General features: G+C 35.0%; 1 long non-coding RNA gene across 1 annotated transcript; it reads left to right on the top strand.

Moving 5' to 3' along the window:
- The first annotated feature begins 1,860 nt into the window (after positions 1 to 1,860).
- On the top strand, positions 1,861 to 22,890 carry LOC141453001 (uncharacterized). Its single transcript, XR_012457725.1, has 3 exons — positions 1,861 to 1,941; positions 17,207 to 17,411; positions 22,429 to 22,890. It is a non-coding gene; the product is annotated as an uncharacterized lncRNA (long non-coding RNA).
- The last annotated feature ends 611 nt before the right edge of the window (positions 22,891 to 23,501 follow it).

The raw sequence follows: 23,501 nt of genomic DNA on the forward strand, positions 1-23,501 counted from the left end.
TTTGGAGGGGATCCCATGATAGAACGAGTGAGAGGGATGATATGACATAATATGTCCCATGGGATCGGACACACTCTGCCACCGGAATGATAAATTACCTAAAGAAGGGACATTTAGACAGATAGACAGACAGACATTGGACCCAACGGCCGGAAGTAGTTCTACCACTTTTAACAGCCACAGAATCCTAATTTTCTGTATTTTATTTTATATTTGTGTGCGTTTCTATTTCTATTCTTCTATGAGGTTAGATAAATCAATCAAATGTGTTATCAACATTGTTAAAGAGATTTTTAAAAGCAAAATACTTGTCTATCAAGTTTACTCTGTAAATGTGTAATCTTTTTTGAATGCTTAACTTCATAAATCTGATCACAAAAAAAGTGGAACAAAGATACAGAATATATCAGTTTTATTGACCAGTTATATTACCAACCATAAAATTATGAACAAAGTGATTAGTATACGAGTATGAAGACTACAAGGGTTTTCTTAGTGTACCTATACCATATATTCATCAGTATTCTACCATGTAAGGTAGCTAGTCATCTGAAGATTTTAATTCCCGTAGGTACAGCCCAGGTTAGACAAACTCAGGGTAGTCAGCCAGATTCGTGTATCGAGAGTTGCAAGGCATTGAGAATCAGGTCTAGAAATGGTTATATTACCACATAGACACCAACTCAATCCTGTTCAATGTGCAATCTCTAAATAGAAATGAAACCCTGGAGCACTTTCTCTTGTATATGTCCACCTGTATTCACCGCTGAGAAGTCACTACCTGCGAGAGTTTCTTCAAATCGAGTCCCAACTAATAAATATTCTAAAAGTAAACACATATGATCGCCTAAATAAGATCTACCATTATGTTATAGAGTCTTTAAAACTAAGATCATTTGTAAGAAATGAATAAAGAAATAGAATTTATTGTACTTAAATATTTAATTTACATCAGTATGGTTATTATTATTTGATTTTTTGGGTTTATACCAAAAATTAAGTGTTAATTTAGATTAATTTATTTTATTATACGAGGGTCGTTTGAAAAGTCCGTGCAAAGTCAGAGAGATAGCACTACTGGCGCTTATCGAGGTTATGTTTAGTTAGTAGCATCTCTTGGAAGAACACACACCAAGTTTCAGCCAGATCGGTCTATTTCTTTGTGTTTGGCATTCGTTTTAATCGAGGAAGTCGAGTGATTTTCAAAAAATGGACGAAAAAGAATTTCGTGTGTTGATTAAACACTACTTTATGAAAGGCAAAACGCCTCAGGAGACTAAAGAGAAGCTTGATAAACATTATGGTGACTCTGCACCTTCGATTAGAACAGTTTATAAGTGGTTTAAAAATTTTCGGAGTGGCCATATGGGCACAAGTGACCCTGAACGTTCTGGACGCCCTGTTGAGGTTACTACTCCAGAAATCATTGATAAAATCCATGATATGGTGATGGATGACAGAAGAGTGAAGGTGCGTGAGATTGCTAGTGCTGTGGGCATCTCGAATGAACGGGTGCATAATATTTTGCATCAACATTTGGACATGACAAAGCTATCCGCAAGATGGGTGCCGCGATTGCTCTCGCTTGACCAAAAACGAAATCGTGTGAAGTGTTGCAAGGACGGTTTGCAGCTGTTCCAGAAGAATCCGCAGGACTTTAAACGTCGTTTCATCACTGTGGATGCAACATGGATACATCACTACACTCCTGAGACCAAAGAACAATCTAAACAATGGGTTACCAAGAGGGAATCTGCGCCAAAAAAGGCGAAGACTGTTAGTGCACCACATATGGGTTTATATTTTAGATAACATATGTTTCTAATTAGAGAACTGGAATAACTATCATATGATTAGTTTGTTAACATTATTAGTATTCAGTTTTGCAGTATATCTTGTATCTAGTTTTGGGTTTTGGATCCGGAGAAGGAGACAAATGTGGTAATGCCAAATTCATTGTTAATTTGTTAGCATTAGTTCTATTCTCTTATATTCATATAAGTACACTATATTTATAGTTCATAGAAACGAGTTACGAGTTACGAGTTGCTAGTTGTGAATTCTGAGTTGAGAATTGTTTGGTTGAATAAACTCCGTTGCACAGAATCCTGTTGTTTTGATCTGGATCCAATACAAAGACCGTTCCTTCGGCCGGAAAGATTATGGCGACTGTCTTTTGGGATTCGCAAGGAATAATCCTCATCGACTATCTGGAAAAGGGTAAAACTATTACAGGTGCATATTATTCATCGTTATTGGACCGTTTGAAAACCGAGCTGCAAGAAAAACGCCCACGATTGGCCCACAAAAAAGTCCTTTTCCATCACGACAACGCACCAGCTCACACCTCAGCAGTTGTGGTCGCAAAATTAATGGAAATAGAGTTCCAACTCGTTTCACATCCCCCCTATTCTCCAGACTCGGCTCTCTCGGACTACTATTTGTTCCCCAATATGAAGAAATGGCTGGCGGGAAAAAGATTTTATTCAAACGAGGAGGAGATTGCAGAAACGAATGGCTATTTTTCAGACTTGGACAAATCCTATTATTCGGAAGGGATCAACAAACTAGAGCAGCGTTGGACGAAGTGTATAAGCCTAAAAGGAGACTATGTTGAAAAATAAAAAAGGTTTACCCCAAAAAATTAAGTAGTTTTTGCACGGACTTTTCAAACGACCCTCGTATTTAATGTTTATATCTACAATATACTAGTGGTTATTTAAAATTATTGTACATTTCAGACCCCCTGTGTAAATTACATCAAATACAGAAATTTATCTATCTATCTATCTATCTACCTGCTGCGATGATTGTTGTGGCTGATGTAAAGTATGCTCGTGTATCTACGTCTATTCCGACAGTGAATAACTCTGAGACTAAAAGGGTTAAGTCCCTTTTTCTCAAGATTTTTCAGGAGAGCAACTTTAAAGTTTGAAACGTTACAATTTGCAGTGTTTATTGAAATATGTTTTTGTAATTTATACAATGGACCATTCTTTAGTATTCCTTAAAAGTATCAAACAAATATTTTTAAAAATTTAGGGCCTCTGTGACTATTTGTCTGTACGTCTATTTTCCAGCTTCTTAGTATAACCCTGGAATCAGATTGTGAAAATAAGATTATAGAGATCCTATTTCACTATATAAACTCCATGTAACTTTCACGACAAAATTCTATTCATCTGTGGAGTCTAGTCCGTCTATCATACAGGGTGTTCATGACTAATTGAGTTTCAGAAAATAATAATATTGTTTACAAATTTTCTGCTTTTATTTTCAATGAACTTATGTAAATTATAATATATACCTTGCATAAATAACTTTCATAAAACCAGACAAAAAAATTAATACAGCTTAGAAATCCACATCGGCAGGACTTCACTCTTTCTGTCCGTGTTTTGGATGGACTACACCCGTTTTCTCAGTGTATACCATATATTCATCTGGCATATTTTTTTAATTAACTAAAGAATAGCACACAGATCTAAACTCGTTAAACGAAAATCCTCTCTTTCGAAATTGGTACCTAACACTCATTTAAACTCATACACCATCTTCTTTTTATTTTATTATTTATATTGTAAATTTTATATTTTTGAATATAGTTCTTAAATAAATTAATTATTAAATTACACGTTTGCAAAAAATGGTACTGGCTTTGATGATTCTGATCAATTATATTCTTATGGTAGGTGAATTCTTGTCATTATGCCGACGCTGTTTTGAGGCCCACTTTTTTGCAATTAATCAGAGATTTCGGCATCAATTTTTAAAATAACCACTACTCATGATATATCTTTCGAAATGTAATTGTATGTAGATGTTTTTCATGTGGAGTTTACGTTTTAAACATATATAATATTTTTGAGAAAAATGAAGTCAAAGTTTTCGGAAAAAATTAGAAACTTGATATTTTTTATGTTTGGGCCGCAAAATGAAATACTTAATATGATTATTTTGAAATATAAATTAGCTTATTTAAAAGGAAATTTAACCTTCTTTCTAATGAGCTTATTGAAATTGCTTTAGCTTTAGTAGTTTAAGAAATATAGGCAACTGTTTGCTAAAAAGTAGTAATACCTTGAAAAAACATAAAATTAAAAATATCTATAAAACGGAGCGGAATCGAGCCATAGTTTAAATAGAATTTTTTGTTGCAAATGATGCCTAGAACCACCTCCCGAATTTTGGACCACTCCTCCGTATACACCCTGTATAAAAAAAACTTTCGGCGAACCGAAAACGTGTACAATTTTGCATAGAAGCGTTGCTCTTACATCTCCGTTCGAATCGAGATTAACATAACCCTCACAAAAACGTTTTAATACTTTACAGAAAGATTTTATTTATTTTTTGTTTTCACATTCCTCATTATTAAAGACTTCACATCTTTTAAAACAAATAATTAGATGTTGATGAAATAAATCTTGGCAACAATGCGGAAATTATTCGAAAAGGAAGTTTGAGGTCTGGAGAACCGGACATCCCCTTGTTGATCAATTGGTCTTCAAAAATTTGGCTCTTTTTCCTCTTAAAATGAGAAGTGGCGCTTCAGTGAACTGATATTTTACCACATTTTTTTGTTTTGTTTATTGCTGTTTATAGACTTTTTTTAATCAAATAAAAACAAACGATAGCAAACCTATAGTCAGTATATAGCTGTTCGAAACAGAAACTGTTCGACATTAATTTATTATTGATAGTAGGGAAGTTTTCTAGCTGACACGACAGGGTTTAAACATATGAAATGCGGCCTATTTAGCCCACTGCCCATTGCTAGCATATCATATTAATGCCGTGTGCATTCCATCCTCAATGGAAATGAAGCTACCCTTCACTACTAATTCCACGCCACCGCAGTCTTTGTCGCTTCGAAGTTTTGTGGAGCTTGCTGGTATGGGAAGTTTAGCAGTGTCGCCCGGGAGACGACAGCTATATAAAATATTTCAATGAGGTCACTACTTCATATCTCTTATTAAAACGTTTTGCTGTTATTTATAAACACAGTGTTTTCTATCCAATATACTGAATGTCAAATAGTTTAGAATATTCGCCAATATTAAACGATTATGGTTAAAAAAATGAAGAGAAAGACTTTCTTATGTCCGACTCTTTTAATTACAATCCTAAAAGTTTTAACTTATATTGCTTTTTAAACATCGAACATATTCAAATCTTGTTAAGATTATCCAGTATATCAAACTACTCTGAATAGAGTACCTTAAAATGGTAGTCTTTAGTGGTAAGACTACTCGATAATCTCCCAGAAATGGCTTAAAACGAAATTCAACTTAAAAATGTTTGAAATAAAAGTTGTGGTCTAATAGGAGCACAATGTTTTCAAGAAGTAAATGAAAAAATATCGTTGGAATAATTTTATTAATTTTAATTATTTATTATTATAATTTTTTTCTTTTAAATTTAAGGCGCGTCAAAATTTAAGGTCATTGGCACCCGAAACATTTTTCTGTGCACTGCCAGTCTCCAGATAGTGTTCCCTCGTTACAGGCAACACTATTCATCACAGGACTGTGAGTTTAAGAAGCTCCTATGAAGAGAAAAATGTAAAGAGCAGCTGCTGAATTCGAACCCAGGACCTCTGTATGGGAATCCAATTCGCTAACCACTCAGCTAACTCCTTACCTGATTATTATTATTGTTATTTTGTGAAATATTATTGAATTTTAAATAATTCTTCTGTACTAACTCTAAAGGAGGCATAAAATTCGCCGCAAAATCTGTAATAAAAGTATTTTCTTTTAATTTATGCCTGCTTCTAAATATCAAAAAAATTTAAAAAAAAAATACATTATCTAGACCTAGACCTACACACGTTAAATTGAAATTACACTTTACAATGCCCTAATAAAACTGTCGCAAATAATCCAATTAAAAGTTATTGATATACTTGAATTTTTTTAAGTAAGTTTGGTAACAAACGAAGGAAATCATAGCGAGAAAACGTTAAAAAAAAGTATATAGTATACGAGTAACACAATTTCAGAAGATGCAGGTTCTTACATGCATTACAATGTGAAGATAAAGCTAACTAGATGCATTATTTCACTGCAAACAATAGCTCATTAAAAAAAAAAATTAATTATTATATACTCTCTGGCACGGGCTGGTGTACCTCAAGGAAGTATTCTCGGACCGCTTCTCTATACTGTGTACACATCTGACCTACCAACTGACTCAAACACACTGCTCTGCACTTACGCTGACGATACTGCTATTCTCTATTCTAACTCAGACGCCACTACAGCCTCCTCTCATCTACAATATCATCTAAACAAACTTGAACCCTGGGCCAAAAAGTGGAGAGTCAAATTCAATACTCAAAAGTGCGAACAGATAACTTTTACTCTGCGTCGTAATTCTTGTCCCACTTTAAATTTTAACTCAATTCCTCTTCCTTCTGCTAATTTAGTTCGCTACCTTGGGATGTACATCGACAAAAGACTAACGTGGAATCCGCACACTAAACTGAAAAGACTAGAACTCAACCGACGAAACAAATTACTGTTACGACTAATTGGCAGACAATCCAAACTACCACTGGAACATAAACGACTAATATACAACAGTGTACTTAAACCGATCTGGACTTACGGACTTGAGCTGTGGGGTTCAACCAAACATTCCAATTCACAAAGAATACAGTCCTTCCAATCAAAAATTCTCCGACAGATTACAAATTCTCCATTTTATGTGTCTAACTCTACTCTCCATAACGATCTCAAAATCTCATACATAACTGACGAATCTAAATCTAAGTATAGAAAATTCTTTGACTCTCTTCCATTCTGTACCAATCCTCTTGTTCTAAATCTCGCCTCCACAACGATTCCAGATCGTCCTCCACGACGACTGAAACGCTGTTGGCCTCGTGACAATCTCCAGTAATGTAAGAAACTCCAGCGAGAGTGCTGCCGGTGGGCAGCTTCTCTCTTCAAGTTGATCCAGTCAGGAAGACTTCTTTTATCGTATTCACTTATTACGAATTCTATTCTTTGTAGATCGTGAATAGCAAATAAATTAAAAAAAAAAAAAAAAAAAAAAAATATTATATAATAGTACCATCTGTTTATACGATTCCACTCGATTGGCTCTTGACAATCTTTAAAGTTAGTTTTACCTGTAGCTACTGGTTAGTGAATGGAGTTAGTAGGTAAAGATGTTGTTACCCTTTGTTTGCTGTATTACGTATCAATTTTAATGGGATATAGATGAGCATGTGGTCGGCTATGTACTTGTGAAGTACACGGCAATGAAGTCTATTATTACAATAATAATATTATTTACAATAAAACGTCCAACTGTGCACAGGTCACGTGGCGCAAGTTTTTTCTGACCTCTCCATAATCAATTGTTTAGTGAAGAAAGATGGAAAACAGAATTTGTAGGTATTAAACATTTACAAAACTCTCGAACTGGAATGTAATAGATATGTAAAGTGGATTTGAGAGACTCAAAACTAACTATTTTGCAAATAAAACGCAGTTAGACGTACACTTACAGCTTGCATAGCACAAGTGAGTGATTCCCATAAGCATCAAGACCTAGTGTCGTCTATGGGCCGTCCATAATCCTGAAGAACACACCAAAGAGTCTCGTCGCAGCCATTAAACAATAACGAAGTCTTCCTCCCGTTCAAAAGAGAAATAGACAAATATTAGGATGCATTATCGGCGAATAAAAATCAAGAATTCCCGTAACCGATAGCTGAGGTTTTGGAAAAAAAATGAGAACAATTGGAAATCTATGCTACTTTTACTAGAAATTCCATGATTTCTCCTTCTAACATTCCTGGATTGGATAATACACCTCAGTCTGCTAGCTTTGAATGTAGAGGATCTGAAATAAAAGGAAAAATTAGAAAATAATCACTAGATTTATGAAAAATTACTTATTTTCTCGTTCTAACATTCCATTCTTAATCCAGCGCTGGATAATGGACAGTAGGTCGCTAGTTTTGATTCTAGAGTTTCTGAAAAATGGTTAAAAAGGTAAAACTTTGCTATTTTTACTAAAACTTCATTATTTTCTACTTCTAGAATTTCATTCCTAGGCCAGGGCTTGATCTTACACATTAGGTCGGCTAGTTTTGGAAATAGAAGTTCAGATAAAAGGAAAAAATGAAAAAGTTTTGCTAGTTTAGTAGAAATTCTTTAGTTTTCTTTTCGAACATTCTATTTCTATTGCTGGGATAGATGCATAATGCATCTTACGTCAGCTAGTTTTAGGTGAAGAAGTCGCCAAGCCTATTCAGCGCCGTCGCGTAAATGTCTAACAAGAATTTCAGTATCATCATAGATTTAATGAAAAGTGAAATTCAGTTTTATGAAGGGTATTTTTTGTTAAAAAATTTAAAAATGTATGCTGGCTCCTCTTTGACTCGGTACCGCACGACCATGCACATATTGACGGCGCCAGCTGGTAGCTAAAAGACACTGTCTTAATTTTAAATTGACAATTTAAAAGAGTGAACAGGGCGAAAAGGAAGCCTGAATGCGAAGTCAGTGCCACTGTGATAGCCAACATAATTGGCATCTCAAGGTCATATCTCTCAAATGGCTCGTATTTTACACCCACTTTATAGCCTTACTTATTGCACATCACGCGAGAGGTTTATTCATGCTGATTTCATATTTAGTTATGAAAATAACTGAATACGAGGTGTGGCTATTTTTTTTTTTTTTTTTTTTTTTTTTTTTTTTTTTTTTTTTTTTTTTTTTTTTTTTTTTTTTTTTTTTTTTTAAGTAATGATTTAAGGCGCGTCAACATCTAAGGTTATTGGCGCCCGGAGCTTTTTTCAGTGCACTGCAGGCCTCCGGACAGTGTTCTCTGGTTACAGACAACACTGTCCATCACCGGACAGTGAGCTGTAAGAGAGCTCCAAGGAAGAGAAAATCTAAGGGGCAGCAGCTGGATTCGAACCCAGGACCTCCGCGTGGGAGTCCAGTATGCTAACCTCATAGCTAATCCCTTCCCTAGGTGTGGCTATTAAATAACGAGACTATTGCCATAAAACATTTTATTTTAAATTTATACATATTTAGCTATTATCAGCTCCAATACACACCCCGCCAATCCCTACAACGCTCCATGCGAATTTACCATCGTTTCGAAACAGTGCTGGAAGTCTTTTTCTGTAAGCTCCTGTATGGCGCATGCCGCGTTTTCTTTCACAGCTTCAACGGACTGAAATCGTGTTCCTTTTATTGCAGATTTGACTTTGGGGAACAGATAAAAGTCACATGGGGCCAGGTTAGGCGAATAAGGTAGATGGCCTAAAACTGGGATGTTGTACTTGGCTAGAAACGCCTTGTCAGACAATGCAGTGTGAGCCGGCGCGTTGTCTTGATGGAGAACCAATGACTTGTTCTTTCACAAATCGGGTCGTTTTTTTCCTTACTCTTTCACGGAGTTGAGCAAGCACTTCACGGTAGTAGTGTTGATTAATTATAATCGATATTTTCATCCGTTTTGGACGTGGAAGAGTGATCCGGGTGGTCATCATCTCCAACGTCTTCTCGGCCATCTTGGAAACGCTGGAACCACTTAAAAACTCGCGCACGTGATAAACGTTCATCACCATAAACTTCTTTTAATAACAGATAAGTTTCAGTAGCGGTTTTACCAAGTATCATGTGAAATTTCACGACAATTCGTTGCTCTACTACATGTGTAGTATCATGTTTTCGGCAAAACAAAACTAAACACCTCTTACACAAACGACGGTTCCGGTCATACAGATTTCTCTACAAGCACGTGAGACACTGCAATCGAAAGAGAACGCAAAATCTTAAACACTACGTTTTATAAACACTAGACTAACACTAGACTACTTATAATCAGACTATTGTATATTAGAATATACGAAATTTGAAAGTATTATTTGGAAAAAGTGACGCTCATGGTAACAGCAGCAGTTTTGAGTCTTTAAAAATGCTACTATGAAGTTTTTCTTACTTTAGAAATTAGCCTATCAATGTACTACTTTATCTTATTAAGTTAGCTGCAGGTTTTTCCTCTCCTTTTTTCCCTGCATTTCTATACTGTTCACTTAACCTTTCTCTTTCCTCACTTGGTAAGAAGGTTGAAATGTATTATACATTATACTTCTGTATTTATTTTATGTATATATTTATATAAATAAATATTTATTCATTCATTCAGTTCAGTATCTTATTAAATTGTTTTTTTCTCCATAATGGTGCATATTTTGTAGGTCATTTCAAAGCTAAATGTACTAATGGCCTTTCTTCTCTTATGCAAATTGTTGTTATTGCTACCTAAATGAAGGTATTTTAGACATAAAACTAGATTATTTGCTTTCTATAAGACCTAACTTCCCAATAACCCTAATCAATGAATTTTTTATGTTCACGAGTTGTAAATAAACAGTGACAATGGATCTAATGAAATATACAAATCTAACACTTCCAGAGGCACTAATTTACACCTAACTGCTTCGTCCTTTATTCATTTTGAGGTCTATCGATATCTTGGAATTGTGGAGTATCTTTCATACGATGCAGTTGGTGACTAATCCAAGGGGATGATAGATTATATTTCCAATTTCAGTCATTTTTTTTTATTTCATTTGTATTAATGCCTAGCACTAGACCTAGGGACTATGTCATCTTCAGGGTTTGTACTTATTAAGTTGAATTTGTTTTGCATTATGGCAGTTGGATTTAAAGGTTGGTGGGTCCTGACATTTTTAGGTACTGCAAAAAAGTTTATTTTCCTTGGGTATCTGGAATTCTAATTCGGTAAAGTTATTAAGGAAATGGAGATATTATAGGGATAATTCAATGAATTAATCTATTATGTATACTGTATACAGTCGCGTCAATATCTGAGGTTATTGACGCCCGGTCAGTGAGCTGTAAGAAGCTCCTAGGTAGAGAAAATCTAAGAGGCCAGCAGCTGTATTCGAACCCGTGATCACGTTGGAATCTAGTTTTACTAAGCATGAAGCTAAGCCCTTTCCTCCTTATACTAGATTAAAAAAGTGGGACGAGACCTATGCCCCACAGCACTAAAAAGAGATTTATTGTGCCATCCTCTTTGGATCTAGTAGGCGACACCTCCCCTACTAAAGAGGTTGAAAACTTTCCCTACTAGTTCTTTTTGCGCTACTATCTCTTTTGATCTCAAAGTTCCAAAGGTTTCATAGCACAACCACTCGAATGCATCGCAATCGAGAAAATGGTTTCAGGGAGACCCTAGCAAGAACCTCCTTTTCTATGGGCCAGCGTTTCCTCCAGGAACGCTCTTGTGTGGCTTTACCGCAACCATCTTAAATGTCTGGCACAATACCTCCTTTAAGTTCAGAACCGATCGGCGTACGTTCCTCAGGAAACACCATTAGCTGGTGATTTTGAATTTTTACTTTCTATTTTATTTACTTTATTTTATTCATCTTAGTCTCACTTGAGGTAGGGGATCAACGGACACCTGTTGCAGAGCCCCACAACCGCAGGAAGGCTACTTTACGATCGGGTTTCACCAGGTGATTTTTACCGCACATATATTTTACTACTTCGACACGAGACCCTATCTTAGCTTGGGTAGGGATCTAGGGAGTCAGGAGAGGGATAGACGGGATCAAAGAAGGGATAGAATCAAAGATTAGCTGTGGGGGTATACTAACCCCAATGTGTTCTGTGCAAATGTATTGGGGTGTTACTCATATTCACGTTGTTAGGCTGGGGTACCCGCAGGAACGCCATGTACCCTGAAGAAGTGCTTTGCTTCGGGACACGTTATATTAATCTAGAAAATGTTATATTAAAACTAAAATAGCAAATGGAGGTCCCGGGTACAAAACCCTTTATGCTTTTCTTAGATTTTCTTGGAAGCATCCATAACTCATTCTTTAATTTTAATTTAAAATGAAAATTTAGAACTTCTAGATCTAGTTGCTACTGTTGCAGCAAAACAACCATTTCTGCAGTGTCAATAAACTATGTTACAACTAGAGTTTTAGTTAACCTACTCGTTCACAGATTGTTGAAAATTAAATAAAAACCATATTGAAAGCCTCTCGGCGATATGTTTCCCACATACAATTCGTAACTCAAGATCTTGGCTTTAGGGAACTCAATAGAAACGACAATGTACTCAGAATCTATTTGGTAGTTAACTTGTTAAGAAGAATCCTCAACAAAATGTGGTTCATGCACAAAAACCTGCAGAGTTCGTGAATCAATGAAGTAAAACATCCATCAGTCTTATGACAGATTGTTTAGGGTGCAAGGAGACTAGGTTCATGATCTCTAGTCAGAGTAAGTTAATGGTGTAGGAGCTTAGGCTGACTCCGTTTAAATTGTAGCTCGATTCCGTTTGGATTTCTGTGGGTTGTTCCGAACTGAGACTGGATTTTTATTACAGAATCAGTAAGTTAACGTTAGTTATTTGGGTCCAAAGGAGCTTTGAGCAGCTTAGGGTTTTCTACCCCCACTGATGAATATAAATTCGCTGCTGGTACAAATACCTTAGTAGTTGATGCGCCTTAAAATTTAAAAAATGCTATCATACGTAAAGTAACTTGTGTCTAAAGTCTAATCAATAAAACATTTCATGTCTAACGTTTAATTTTAATCCATAGTAATTGGATCTGGAATCCATGGTGCATTATCACAATCTTCTGTCAACCTCTGGACACACTGTACTCTCGTCGTGAACAACATAGTCTGCTGAAATGGACAGTGAGGTGTAAGATACTAGGCTATTGGGTAGGAAAAGTATAGCTCGAAAAGACGATCCCAAACGAAATAGCAAAAATCTATTATCTGTACTGACAATTTGGAACGCTGTTCTTACATAGCCTTAACTCAAACTCATTGCACTGTTCAGTAACCAGTGTCTAAAGGAAAAATAGTTAAATTTCGAACAACAAAATCCACTACTGATTTGATGGGCTTGGTTAAACTGTTGAAAAAACCTCTATTGTTTCTTACAGTCTTGTTTCTCTTTTATAAATGAATGGATGGTTATTTCGGTCGGATGAATTATACTTATAGGATGGTGAAAATGTAGGAGAGACAATAGAGCGAAGAATATAAAGAGTGATGCTGGGTAATGGAGGAAGGGATATTGCTTTAATAATGCCCAGTTAATAAGGGGGCGCTGCGAGAGGGAAAATTTTACCCCTTTTACCCCTTCTATACTTCGCATTACTTCATTTTTCTACTTAAAACTGGCCGAGTTAAAAGGTGCAATGTTGGCCCGGAGCAACCAATGCTCTGAAAAATGGGTAACTGTTGTTTTCATATCCTCAAATCCATTTCTCATTACATGCCACAGTTCTTTTGTTGCATGTGATAGATATTTCCCTTAAGTTCGTGCAGCAGTACCCTACATCTCGTTTGCACTTTCTCTTTCTCTAGTAAGTAAGACTTCTTATATTCTTCTTTTGCTCGGTTTTATTTTATCCTTAGTAATTATTAAAATAGCTAGTTGGAACATATATACAGGGTGTACACGGAGGAGAGATCGAAATCTCGGGAGGTGATTCAGCAGTTCAAATGCAACAAAAAATATTCTATTCACTTTGGCTCGATTCTCATATTAACTTTTCCGTCGATATTCGCGTTTTCCACCATAAAAAACGGCCATAACTTTTCTATCCTTTATCCTACAACAAATCTGCTTATTCCAAACGAAAGAGCATTAAATTTTCTATAAATCTGCTTAACCTAGAGTCTCAAAACGTTTCTTATAAATAATGAAATTTTTTACTTTATTGTCTAAAAAAAAATTCGTTTTCGATGATTTTTGTTAAAATTTTCAACTCTATTTTTTCAATGATTAATGAATCATCGAGTCTACTTAATCGAAACTACTTAATTTTTTGGGGTAAACCTTTTTTATTTTTCAACATAGTCTCCTTTTAGGCCTATACACTTCGTCTAACGCTGCTTTAGTTTGTTGATCCCTTCCGAATAATAGGATTTGTCCAAGTCTGAAAAATAGCCATTCGTTTCTGCAATCACCTCCTCGTTTAAATAAAATCTTTTTCCCGCCATCCATTTCTTCATATTGGGGAACAAATAGTAGTCCGAGGGAGCCAAGTCTGGAGAATAGGGGGGATGTGAAACGAGTTGGAACTCTATTTCCATTAATTTTGCGACCACAACTGCTGAGGTGTGAGCTGGTGCGTTGTCGTGATGGAAAAGGACTTTTTTGTGGGCCAATCGTGGGCGTTTTTCTTGCAGCTCGGTTCTCAAACGGTCCAATAACGATGAATAATATGCACCTGTAATAGTTTTACCCTTTTCCAGATAGTCGATGAGGATTATTCCTTGCGAATCCCAAAAGACAGTCGCCATAAACTTTCCGGCCGAAGGAACGGTCTTCGCCTTTTTTGGCGCAGATTCCCTCTTGGTAACCTATTGTTTAGATTGTTCTTTGGTCTCAAGAGTGTAGTGATGTATCCATGTTGCATCCACAGTGACGAAACGACGTTTAAAGTCCTGCAGATTCTTTTGGAACAGCTGCAAACCGTCCTTGCAACACTTCACACGATTTCGTTTTTGGTCAAGCGTGAGTAATCGCGGCACCCATCTTGCGGATAGCTTTGTCATGTCCAAATGTTGATGCAAAATATTATGTACCCGATGCCCACAGCACTAGCAATCTCACGCACCTTCACTCTTCTGTCATCCATCACCATATCATGGATTTTATCAATGATTTCTGGAGTAGTAACCTCAACAGGGCGTCCAGAACGTTCAGGGTCACTTGTGCCCATATGGCCACTCCGAAAATTTTTAAACCACTTATAAACTGTTCTAATCGAAGGTGCAGAGTCACCATAATGTTTATCAAGCTTCTCTTTAGTCTCCTGAGGCGTTTTGCCTTTCATAAAGTAGTGTTTAATCAACACACGAAATTCTTTTTCGTCCATTTTTTGAAAATCACTCGACTTCCTCGATTAAAACGAATGCCAAACACAAAGAAATAGACCGATCTGGCTGAAACTTGGTGTGTGTTCTTCCAAGAGATGCTACTAACTAAACATAACCTCGATACGCGCCAGTAGTGCTATCTCTCTGACTTTCACGAACTTTTCAAACGACCCTTGTAAGTCAGTCCCAAATATTGCTAGCGAGATTTGTTCGAGACATACCGCCAGAAAATAAAAAGCGACTTAATTAATGCTATTTAAAATTATATATGGGGCAAAAATACATTTTGTTCTACCTTTTTCTTTTTCAGTTTAAGCAGATGGCCCCAGCACTTCATTATAGTACTAAATTGCCGGATTGTTGATTTGGTTTAATAGTGCTTACGATTTCATTTATAGCTCAATAGAGGCTCCATAAATTTTTTTTGGACAAGGCTATCAAAATAAAAGCAAACAATGCCCAAAAAGTAAATAAAATAAAAGCAATAAGTGCCCAAACAGTAAATAAAATAAAAGCAGTGCCCAAACAGTGAATAAAATAAAAGCAAGCAGTGCCCAATCAGTAAATAAAATGAAAGCAAACAGTGCCCAATCAGTAAATTAAATGAAAGCAAACAGAGCCCAATCAGTAAATAAAGTGAAAGCAAACAGAGCCCAATCAGTAAATAAAGTGAAAGCAAACAGTAAATAAAGGCTCTTATTTACGACATAAGCGCTTGGGCTTCTAAGTTTTTGTGTTATGGAATTTCAATTTATTCAAAGCATAAATAAATCGTCATTTCGATGTCTGTCAATCAGTATTAATAAGTAATAAAACTAGAAAACTTTGATATTGAATTCCCACAGTACATTAGCTTATTTTTGTGGGAGAATTTGTGGTAAAGATTTTTGGATAAAAGAAAGTGCTAAGTAGGACCTCCTGGGTATGCTCAATCTCATTGACTGTCCAAAGAGGGTGACTTGTTGGTTGGCAACAGATCAGCGTGCAGGCCATCCCCTCGGGAAAAATGGACAGTCACTGATTTACTATCGGTCACCTCAACTCAATAACCTTACATCAACAATTCCTCTTTAAAGGAGAAAAAAATTTGCTTTATCATTGTCTTCAGTACTCTTATGAATACTTAACGTGAATGTATTTGTTAAATGTTGATAAGTTTTTAAAGATCCTTGTAAATAAGCAAATTTTTGAAGGCACAGTTTAAAACTGCACTAAAATCAAGTTAGAGTTTTTTTTTGCCCTTTTTTTTGGCATTGGCTTTCGCCATACAGCCAGCATCGTCTAAGTGCTTATCACTAGAATATCACTCACTCTCCATTCTTACTTATATATACATTCGCTTCACACATTTATCCCTCTACTATATGCAACTATTTAAATAAACCTTACAACTAATGGATGGATCAGAACTCTATATACCTGCCATCCTTATAGCTTAACCGAAATTAAAATCACGTAATCCTTCTCTAATCATTTTCTTCCATTCATTCTAATCGGCTATAACTTTTAAATAAACTCATATTTCATTGCTAGTTCTGCTACAGATTTAAGCACATAGATGTTGGTGGAGAATATTATATCTTCGTAGCGAAATGGTGCATCTAAATACCTGTATATGTCGTCAAACATTCGTTTCCTTTCTACCACATAACGTGGACATATCATTATTAGATGTTTGAAATCCTCCTCCTCATTGCAATCTACGCAAAGAGGAGAGGACCTTTTGTTGATCCTGTAAAGATACGATCCACACACCGCGTGGTTTGCTCTCAGCCTGTTTATTGTCGTAACAACCCATTTATTAGTGACAGTTCCCTTAAACCATGGTTGTCTAGGTAACTTATCTACCATATTTTTATAGAATCTCTCTTTATTACCATTACTGTATTCTTACTGCCATTTTTGTAGTGCTGCTTTTGCAATTGATATCGGTTAGAGTTTTACAAATTATGAAATAAAATTTTCGCTTTTGTTATTTTGAAAAAATATTAAATAATGTTTTGAAAAGAAATTCGTGTTTCTTAATTGTTTCATTTTTTATCCAAAACTGGCGCTAAAAGCGCGAGATATTAAATACAGAATAAAAATTCTTGCTTGAACTGATTCCTAAGTTTGATTACTTTGCTTCTGCTTCTGCTGGAAAAATTTTATCCGTCACAACTTATTTTAGCACGGATATTGGTTTATTTCAATACACGCAGAGCGCAATATGTTCGTCAATTTGATTATACTATTTTGTACTTGACTCTTCTCATCATCCTCTGACGATTTTATTTTTGCAGGCTGAAATTTTAGCAAGCAAGCTGGCTTGTGCATTCACACAAACACCATTTGAAGAAATTATTGAATAAAATCATCCAAGATCGCTTCTACCGGCATGTCTCAATGTTTCTGATAAAGAAAAGAAGAAGAATAAAAATGAGAAAATAACATTAAAAAACGGCGTATTCTCGAAAACCAGGAAAAAGATAGACAACTAACATTATGGTATTTAGCAAACATTTCACTCATAAATACGAGTACGCTTTACTGTACAAATATTTCTTCCAACCTTATACTCGTAGGCCAGATTTGGCCAACTTTTCTGTATATAAGATCCACCTTTTATTTTAAAAGTGTGTCGCGATCGACTTGTTGTCATAGACATAGTCTAAGGGGGAAGAAGCGGTGTGAAATGCATACTATGTTTATGCACTGTGTTTCAGTATAAGGTGCATTCCAGCGAGGTATGGGTAGATAAGTAAAATATATATTTTTTTAAATCACTTATCAAATTTTCGAGATACAGGCTCATGAAGAAAATAAATTTCCAGACCCAACTTTTGATAGCAGCATTCCGTACATGCGGTACCTAAAACATTAGATTTTCTGACACTTTTTCAAGATAGATTTTTTACTAACTTAAAATGCAATTTAATTTTTTTATCAACTGAAATGTTGTTGTACTATTCGTTAGTAAATATGGGAAAGTTGTTATAAAAATGCACAGTATGGCTAAAGGGGTGATAAAAGATGACTAACTGAAATGTATGATGGCAATTTTGGCAAACTGAGCAAAGGCTTTAGTTGTGTCTTCTGCTAGAATCCCCTTTTCTTCACAATCTTCTGTCTGCAAAAAGGCTGAGTTTTGTTGGCTACCCCAATCACCGCTAGTCTATGCGCACGTTAAAGTACGGTTGAGCTATATCCTTTAGTTTTGGTTAATTTTGGTTTAAGGACAGAATCAAATTTTTTAAGCTAGTAAAAATTTTGCGTAAATTCTGTCATTAAAAAGAATGTACTGTGATGACTAAGGAACGGATTTTTATGTATTTAAAAATGCCAAATATTTAATTAAAATATGCATTTATTTTCGTCAATTATGTGGAAAATATGTGATTTTCTTAAAATATTTTCTGGAATATTTAAGTAAAATGGACATTTTTTTTTATGAAAATTGAATTTTTTTGGGGGGGGGGGGGCAAGTTATAATTATTTATACAAGAAAAGAACATTTTTACAATTTATAATAATTTATTAGGAACAAAATAATTTGTTTTTACAAGTTATAATGATTTATACAACAAAGAACATTTTTACTATTTATAAAAAGATGTGTTAAATTTTCAATTTTGAAAACTTCACTCTTCGAAATTTCAAATGTTGGAACGTAAAGTGACGACGATCTGGGCGTAAGATGGACTTGTAACGACTAAAATATCGTTCAATATCTACAGATGTTATAGGTGCCTTGCTGAAAGAAGTTATCTCGTTGGTTGAGGTGACTTCTGTTCCACTGATAATATCAGAAATCTGGCAGATGGTCTCCCACTTTTTGTTCTGAGTTGCTCAGTACTTCTACCAGTTTTGATCTGATCAGATCTCCCTTACTCCCAGGTATTCCTTTCACCTTTTCGATGACTTTTTTAACGTTGGACACGTTTTCTGTCAGTCGAACATTTTGGGACTCAAGTTGGGTAATGGCTTGTGCAAGAAATACGCAATTGTCAGAAATGAATGCAAGGTCGTTCCTTAAATTAGGTTTCTCGAATAAAGACTTGGCTGTATTTATCGCTAATGCTTCGTCTTCGAGATGTGAAAGGACATTCTTGATTTTATTGTAGTTTTCATAGTAATACTGAGCTGCTGCCAGCCAAGTACCCCATCTTGTCAATATTGGTTCTGGTGGAAGGCACATGTCTGGATAGAGATCTTTTAGCATTTTAATGCGACTTGGTGCTTTTAAGAACACTTTTTTAACCGAGGAGATTAAGGAATCTACGTTACTGAACATGGTTGGGCGATATGTTGGGTGACTTGGGAACGTTGAGAGCAAGAAACGCGCTTGTCACAAGCTGTGCAGTACAAAATGTCTCCATCACTTCGAAAAAGTTCTGCTGGAAACTCGCGAAGATATTAACATAATGAAAAAATATGGGTTTTTTTTCCAAACATCTATTTAAAAATTGTTTATTATTAATCGATTTAAAATGTAAATAATTGCATAATTATTTAGCTATAAGATATGCATCAAATTTTTCTTAATTATCCAAAAACTACATATTATTGACTTATTTAATAATTTTTGTAACAATTTTTATAATAATCATCACATTTATTCATAACAATAATAATTTATGGTAAAATTATCTTCATACTATTATCTATTATTAGAAAAATAGAACAAACCTTTCGGCAAGTTGACAATGGCTCGATTTGGTTTTTGCAAAATCTTTCAACACATTTATTTTCTCTTCTAGAGTTAACTACTTTCGTTTGAGAGACATATCGGAAAAAATAATATTGTTCGTCCAAAGTAATATTGAAAAATGATTAAAATGGTACAAGATGTACGGGCTTATATAAAAAACTTTAGAAAAAAACAAAAAACTTGAGAGGGGATAATTATTTTGATCACCGCGTCAAACGGACTTTTAAGAATAAGGTGGTCGCTAGTGAGAGTGTCCTTTATAGAAGGCTCGACTGTATACGGCTTATCTACTTACGTAAAAAACAACAATTATTTAAAGGGCCAAAAAACTCACATCCAGGGGAATTAAAAGAACATGGATAATTATTAACAATATTTATTAATTCAAAGTAGCTACAGAAAAAGACAGATTTAGAATTTACTTTGTTGCCTTAACATTAATGGGAAGACTGAGTCTCTATGTCTCTAACCAAGGAATCATAATTAGGTGTATATCTTGACAAAACTGGCCTCGCGATCGATTTCCCCTGGCAGATAAAAAAGAGTAAAATTTCCTAATCATTTTAATTTGTATAAATAAATGAATAGAAGAATTGTTGGACAGTGGGCAGAGATAGTTGTAATGACATAATCAGCTCTATAATATACCCCAAAGAAGCTGCTGAGGAAGGGCATCGATGGAACACGAAGATTTGGGCCATTGTAAAAGACTTCTCCGGCCATTGCGGAACTACCTTCTGTTCGCATTTAGCGCCTGACAAATTAGGAACCGGATAGACATACATAAGCTTCAATAATGTCGATTTGCGGTAAAACAGAATCGGTCACTCATTCCCATCAGATAAATTACGAGTTTAAATAACTGGATTTACGGCAAGAAATGGACTTTTTAGGAGATGATCGTGATAAATGCAACTGTGTGCATTCTTTCTCCACTAAATCTAATGCACTGAGTCTATAAAGAACTCTCAGGGTTTTGCCCTTCTATTCTATTTCTACTTTACTGAATTCTTTTTCAAGTACTGTGAATTTCGACGATGTAAGCAATCATTTCTCACGTTAACAGTACATCATTCAGTTCACTTACTTAACACGTTTACAGCAAAAGAAGTGGTGAGAATGTTAGGCGTTCGCAGACAGCATTAACCCTACTGATTTAATAACTGTAATCATTCTAATCTCCCCTTAGACCGTACAATGCAGATAAATATGATATACGTCTGTGCATGCTTATATAATAACCTAACAGCGTCTGCAGCACAAAACACCAACCGTCCTCCATGCTAGGAATCACTTTCTTGTTGAATCCTTTCTAAAATATTTGTTTACACTCTCTTGAATACATCCTCGATCATTTCTCTGCATTTCTCTTACTACAGGAAAAGATTCCAAGTTTTGAAACAGTTTTTTGAATTTGCGGTTTTATAAGTAACGCATATTTGGAAGTCTATCTGTCGCCATCGGACTGTGCGTGGTAGAGATTTCCAGGAATTAAAAAAAAAAAAAAATCTTAGGGTAATGCTCCAGGATTCGAACCTAGTACTCCGGCTCACTAATCCATTTCATTACTAAATGAAATGGATTAATCACTTCCATGACAAAGTTTTATTAATATTATTGTAATTTAGGTGTAATCAATAACTCTTGGACCATTAGTACCCTGAGTACTACCAGCCACCGAATAGTGTTATCTCGTTACAGTCACCACTGTCCAAACACCGGACGTTTCTATGAAGAGAAAATCAAGCAGGTGGATTTCTGTGATCTCCGCATTGGAATCCAGAGCGCTAATTACAATGCTAATCCTTTCTCCTTTGTCTCTAAAATAACGAGCAACAATAATTCAATGAAAATTAGTTGAAAAATTAGTTGCAGCCCTATTATTGTCATAAGTAGTTCTGTTTGTAACCTCAAGGTATTATTAGGCAATATTCCTTGCCTTTATTTATTTACAATACTATTAATAAAAAGAAGTTAACATTAAGGGTAAGCAAAAAGAACTATTTAGAATTGATCGTTAAAGCGGATGTCTAGGCTATAAATAAAATTGGTATACAGGGATGAAGTCCACAGCGGAAGTGAAAAGCAATTACAAAGGGTGTCTAAAATGACAATTATATTGTAGTTAAAACTTAGGTGCCTGTACAGAATAAAAAGTTATTGTAAAATAGTAATGGAAGAACATAAAAAAACACGAAATAATTGTAGAACAACTGTGGGGCTACAAAAACATGCTAAGGTGTTGTGTAAAGGTGGAGCTTAACATGATATCTTGATGTGAAATCGGTACAACCGCTCACTATATTATAGTAGGTGGTTTTTTCAAAATGGCTGCCTTTCTGTGGTGTACATGTATACACAGAGTTTTCGTGTTTTATACCATTTTTTGTTTTTGTTTTTGTTATATGTGGTAGCATGAAATGTAATCGGTAAGCACCGCATGTACAAGCTTAACCATGCGTAAACGCACTGCCAGCCTGGGAGTGAGAGAAATAGATGATTGTAGAGGGGAAACCAAGGTCTTGCGCCTTCATGTAACACCTAGAATTATCCACATTCTACTATGCTAGCTGCACGGAGCTAGGATAAAGCCCCTAAAAATCCCCCTTGGTGCTTTCAAAAAATTTCTCAGCCAATCAAAAGCTCATCACTGTGAGAAGAACAAATCTGTGAGAGTGTGTGTGTGTGTGTGTGTGAACTAGCGAGGAAAACTGGTAAGTTAGATGTTGAAGGAACAAAAAAATAAAATAAAAGAAACTACCAATAGAAATATGCAGCAGCCATAGTCAGTGATTACATGTTACTGTTTCACAGACCAAAAACGGAACCGATCAGATTGTATGTGCCCAAGGTGGGGAAGCTAGAACTACAGAAGGTCTACAATTCTCTGTTATTATGTTGTTATCTAATTCAACATCTTTTCCTTCTAAGCATAAACACAAACACATATCACAAAAAAAAAGAAGTAAAAAACAAAAAGCAAGTAGAAGAAGATTCAGACACAAAGAGCTGTTTCCCTTTCAGTCTTATACACCATGCAAGATAATGCGACTTTAATGGTGGATGCAACTGGAGTTTTGCGGCGCCACTTACCTAATTGGTGTCGAAGGCTTTGTACGTTTGTTGAAAAAATAAAAATAAAATAAAAAGTTTGTTACATATAAATGCAAGCATATAGTTGAACTTTTAAGTTATTTAATACAACATTTCTCAACCTGGTGGTTGTGTAATAAGTGGTAAAATTTCTAGCGGATCGTATAGGCGTCAAAGTCAAACAAATATAAAGAAAACTGTTGACAGAAGTCTTCTTTGAATTATAGGGCAAAAAAAATTGTTCATAATAATATTTTACAAAACTCGATGAAGCAAGAATTGAGCTGTTATTTTTGAAAGTGGTATAAGTCCATTTTTCCATGTATCGAGATATTTAAGGTTTTGCATTTGAATTAATTTAAAAATATTCGTAAACCTTAATCTATTCAAGTGATGTTATTAACACTATATAACCTTACCTTTAAATTAACTTTTAAAATATTACCTTTTAAAATTTATTATGAAATAATAACTATTACAATTCTTAACAAAATAAATGATTTTTTTTAGCTCCAAATGGACTTACACCACTTTCAAAAATCACATATTACAAGAAATAAAAACAGGAGTAAATTTAAGTCCATACTTTTATAGACAGCTTTACTGAAATGGGTTTTTATGTAAAAAGTAATAATTAAAATGAAGACATTTAAATATACGAATAACCAAGTTTATTTTTTTTTGTAATTTCAGTTATATTAAAAATATAAAAATGAAAATTACTTCGTTAAGATCTTTAAAGCAAAAAAAGATATTTTAAACTTATTTTTCTTTTACAGTTAGCATCGAGCAGC

Source organism: Rhodnius prolixus, unplaced genomic scaffold (genome assembly GCF_049639745.1).
Source record: "Rhodnius prolixus isolate KJV_2025 unplaced genomic scaffold, Rpr scaffold_3, whole genome shotgun sequence".
In the NCBI taxonomy this organism is placed as follows: Eukaryota; Metazoa; Arthropoda; class Insecta; order Hemiptera; family Reduviidae; genus Rhodnius; species Rhodnius prolixus.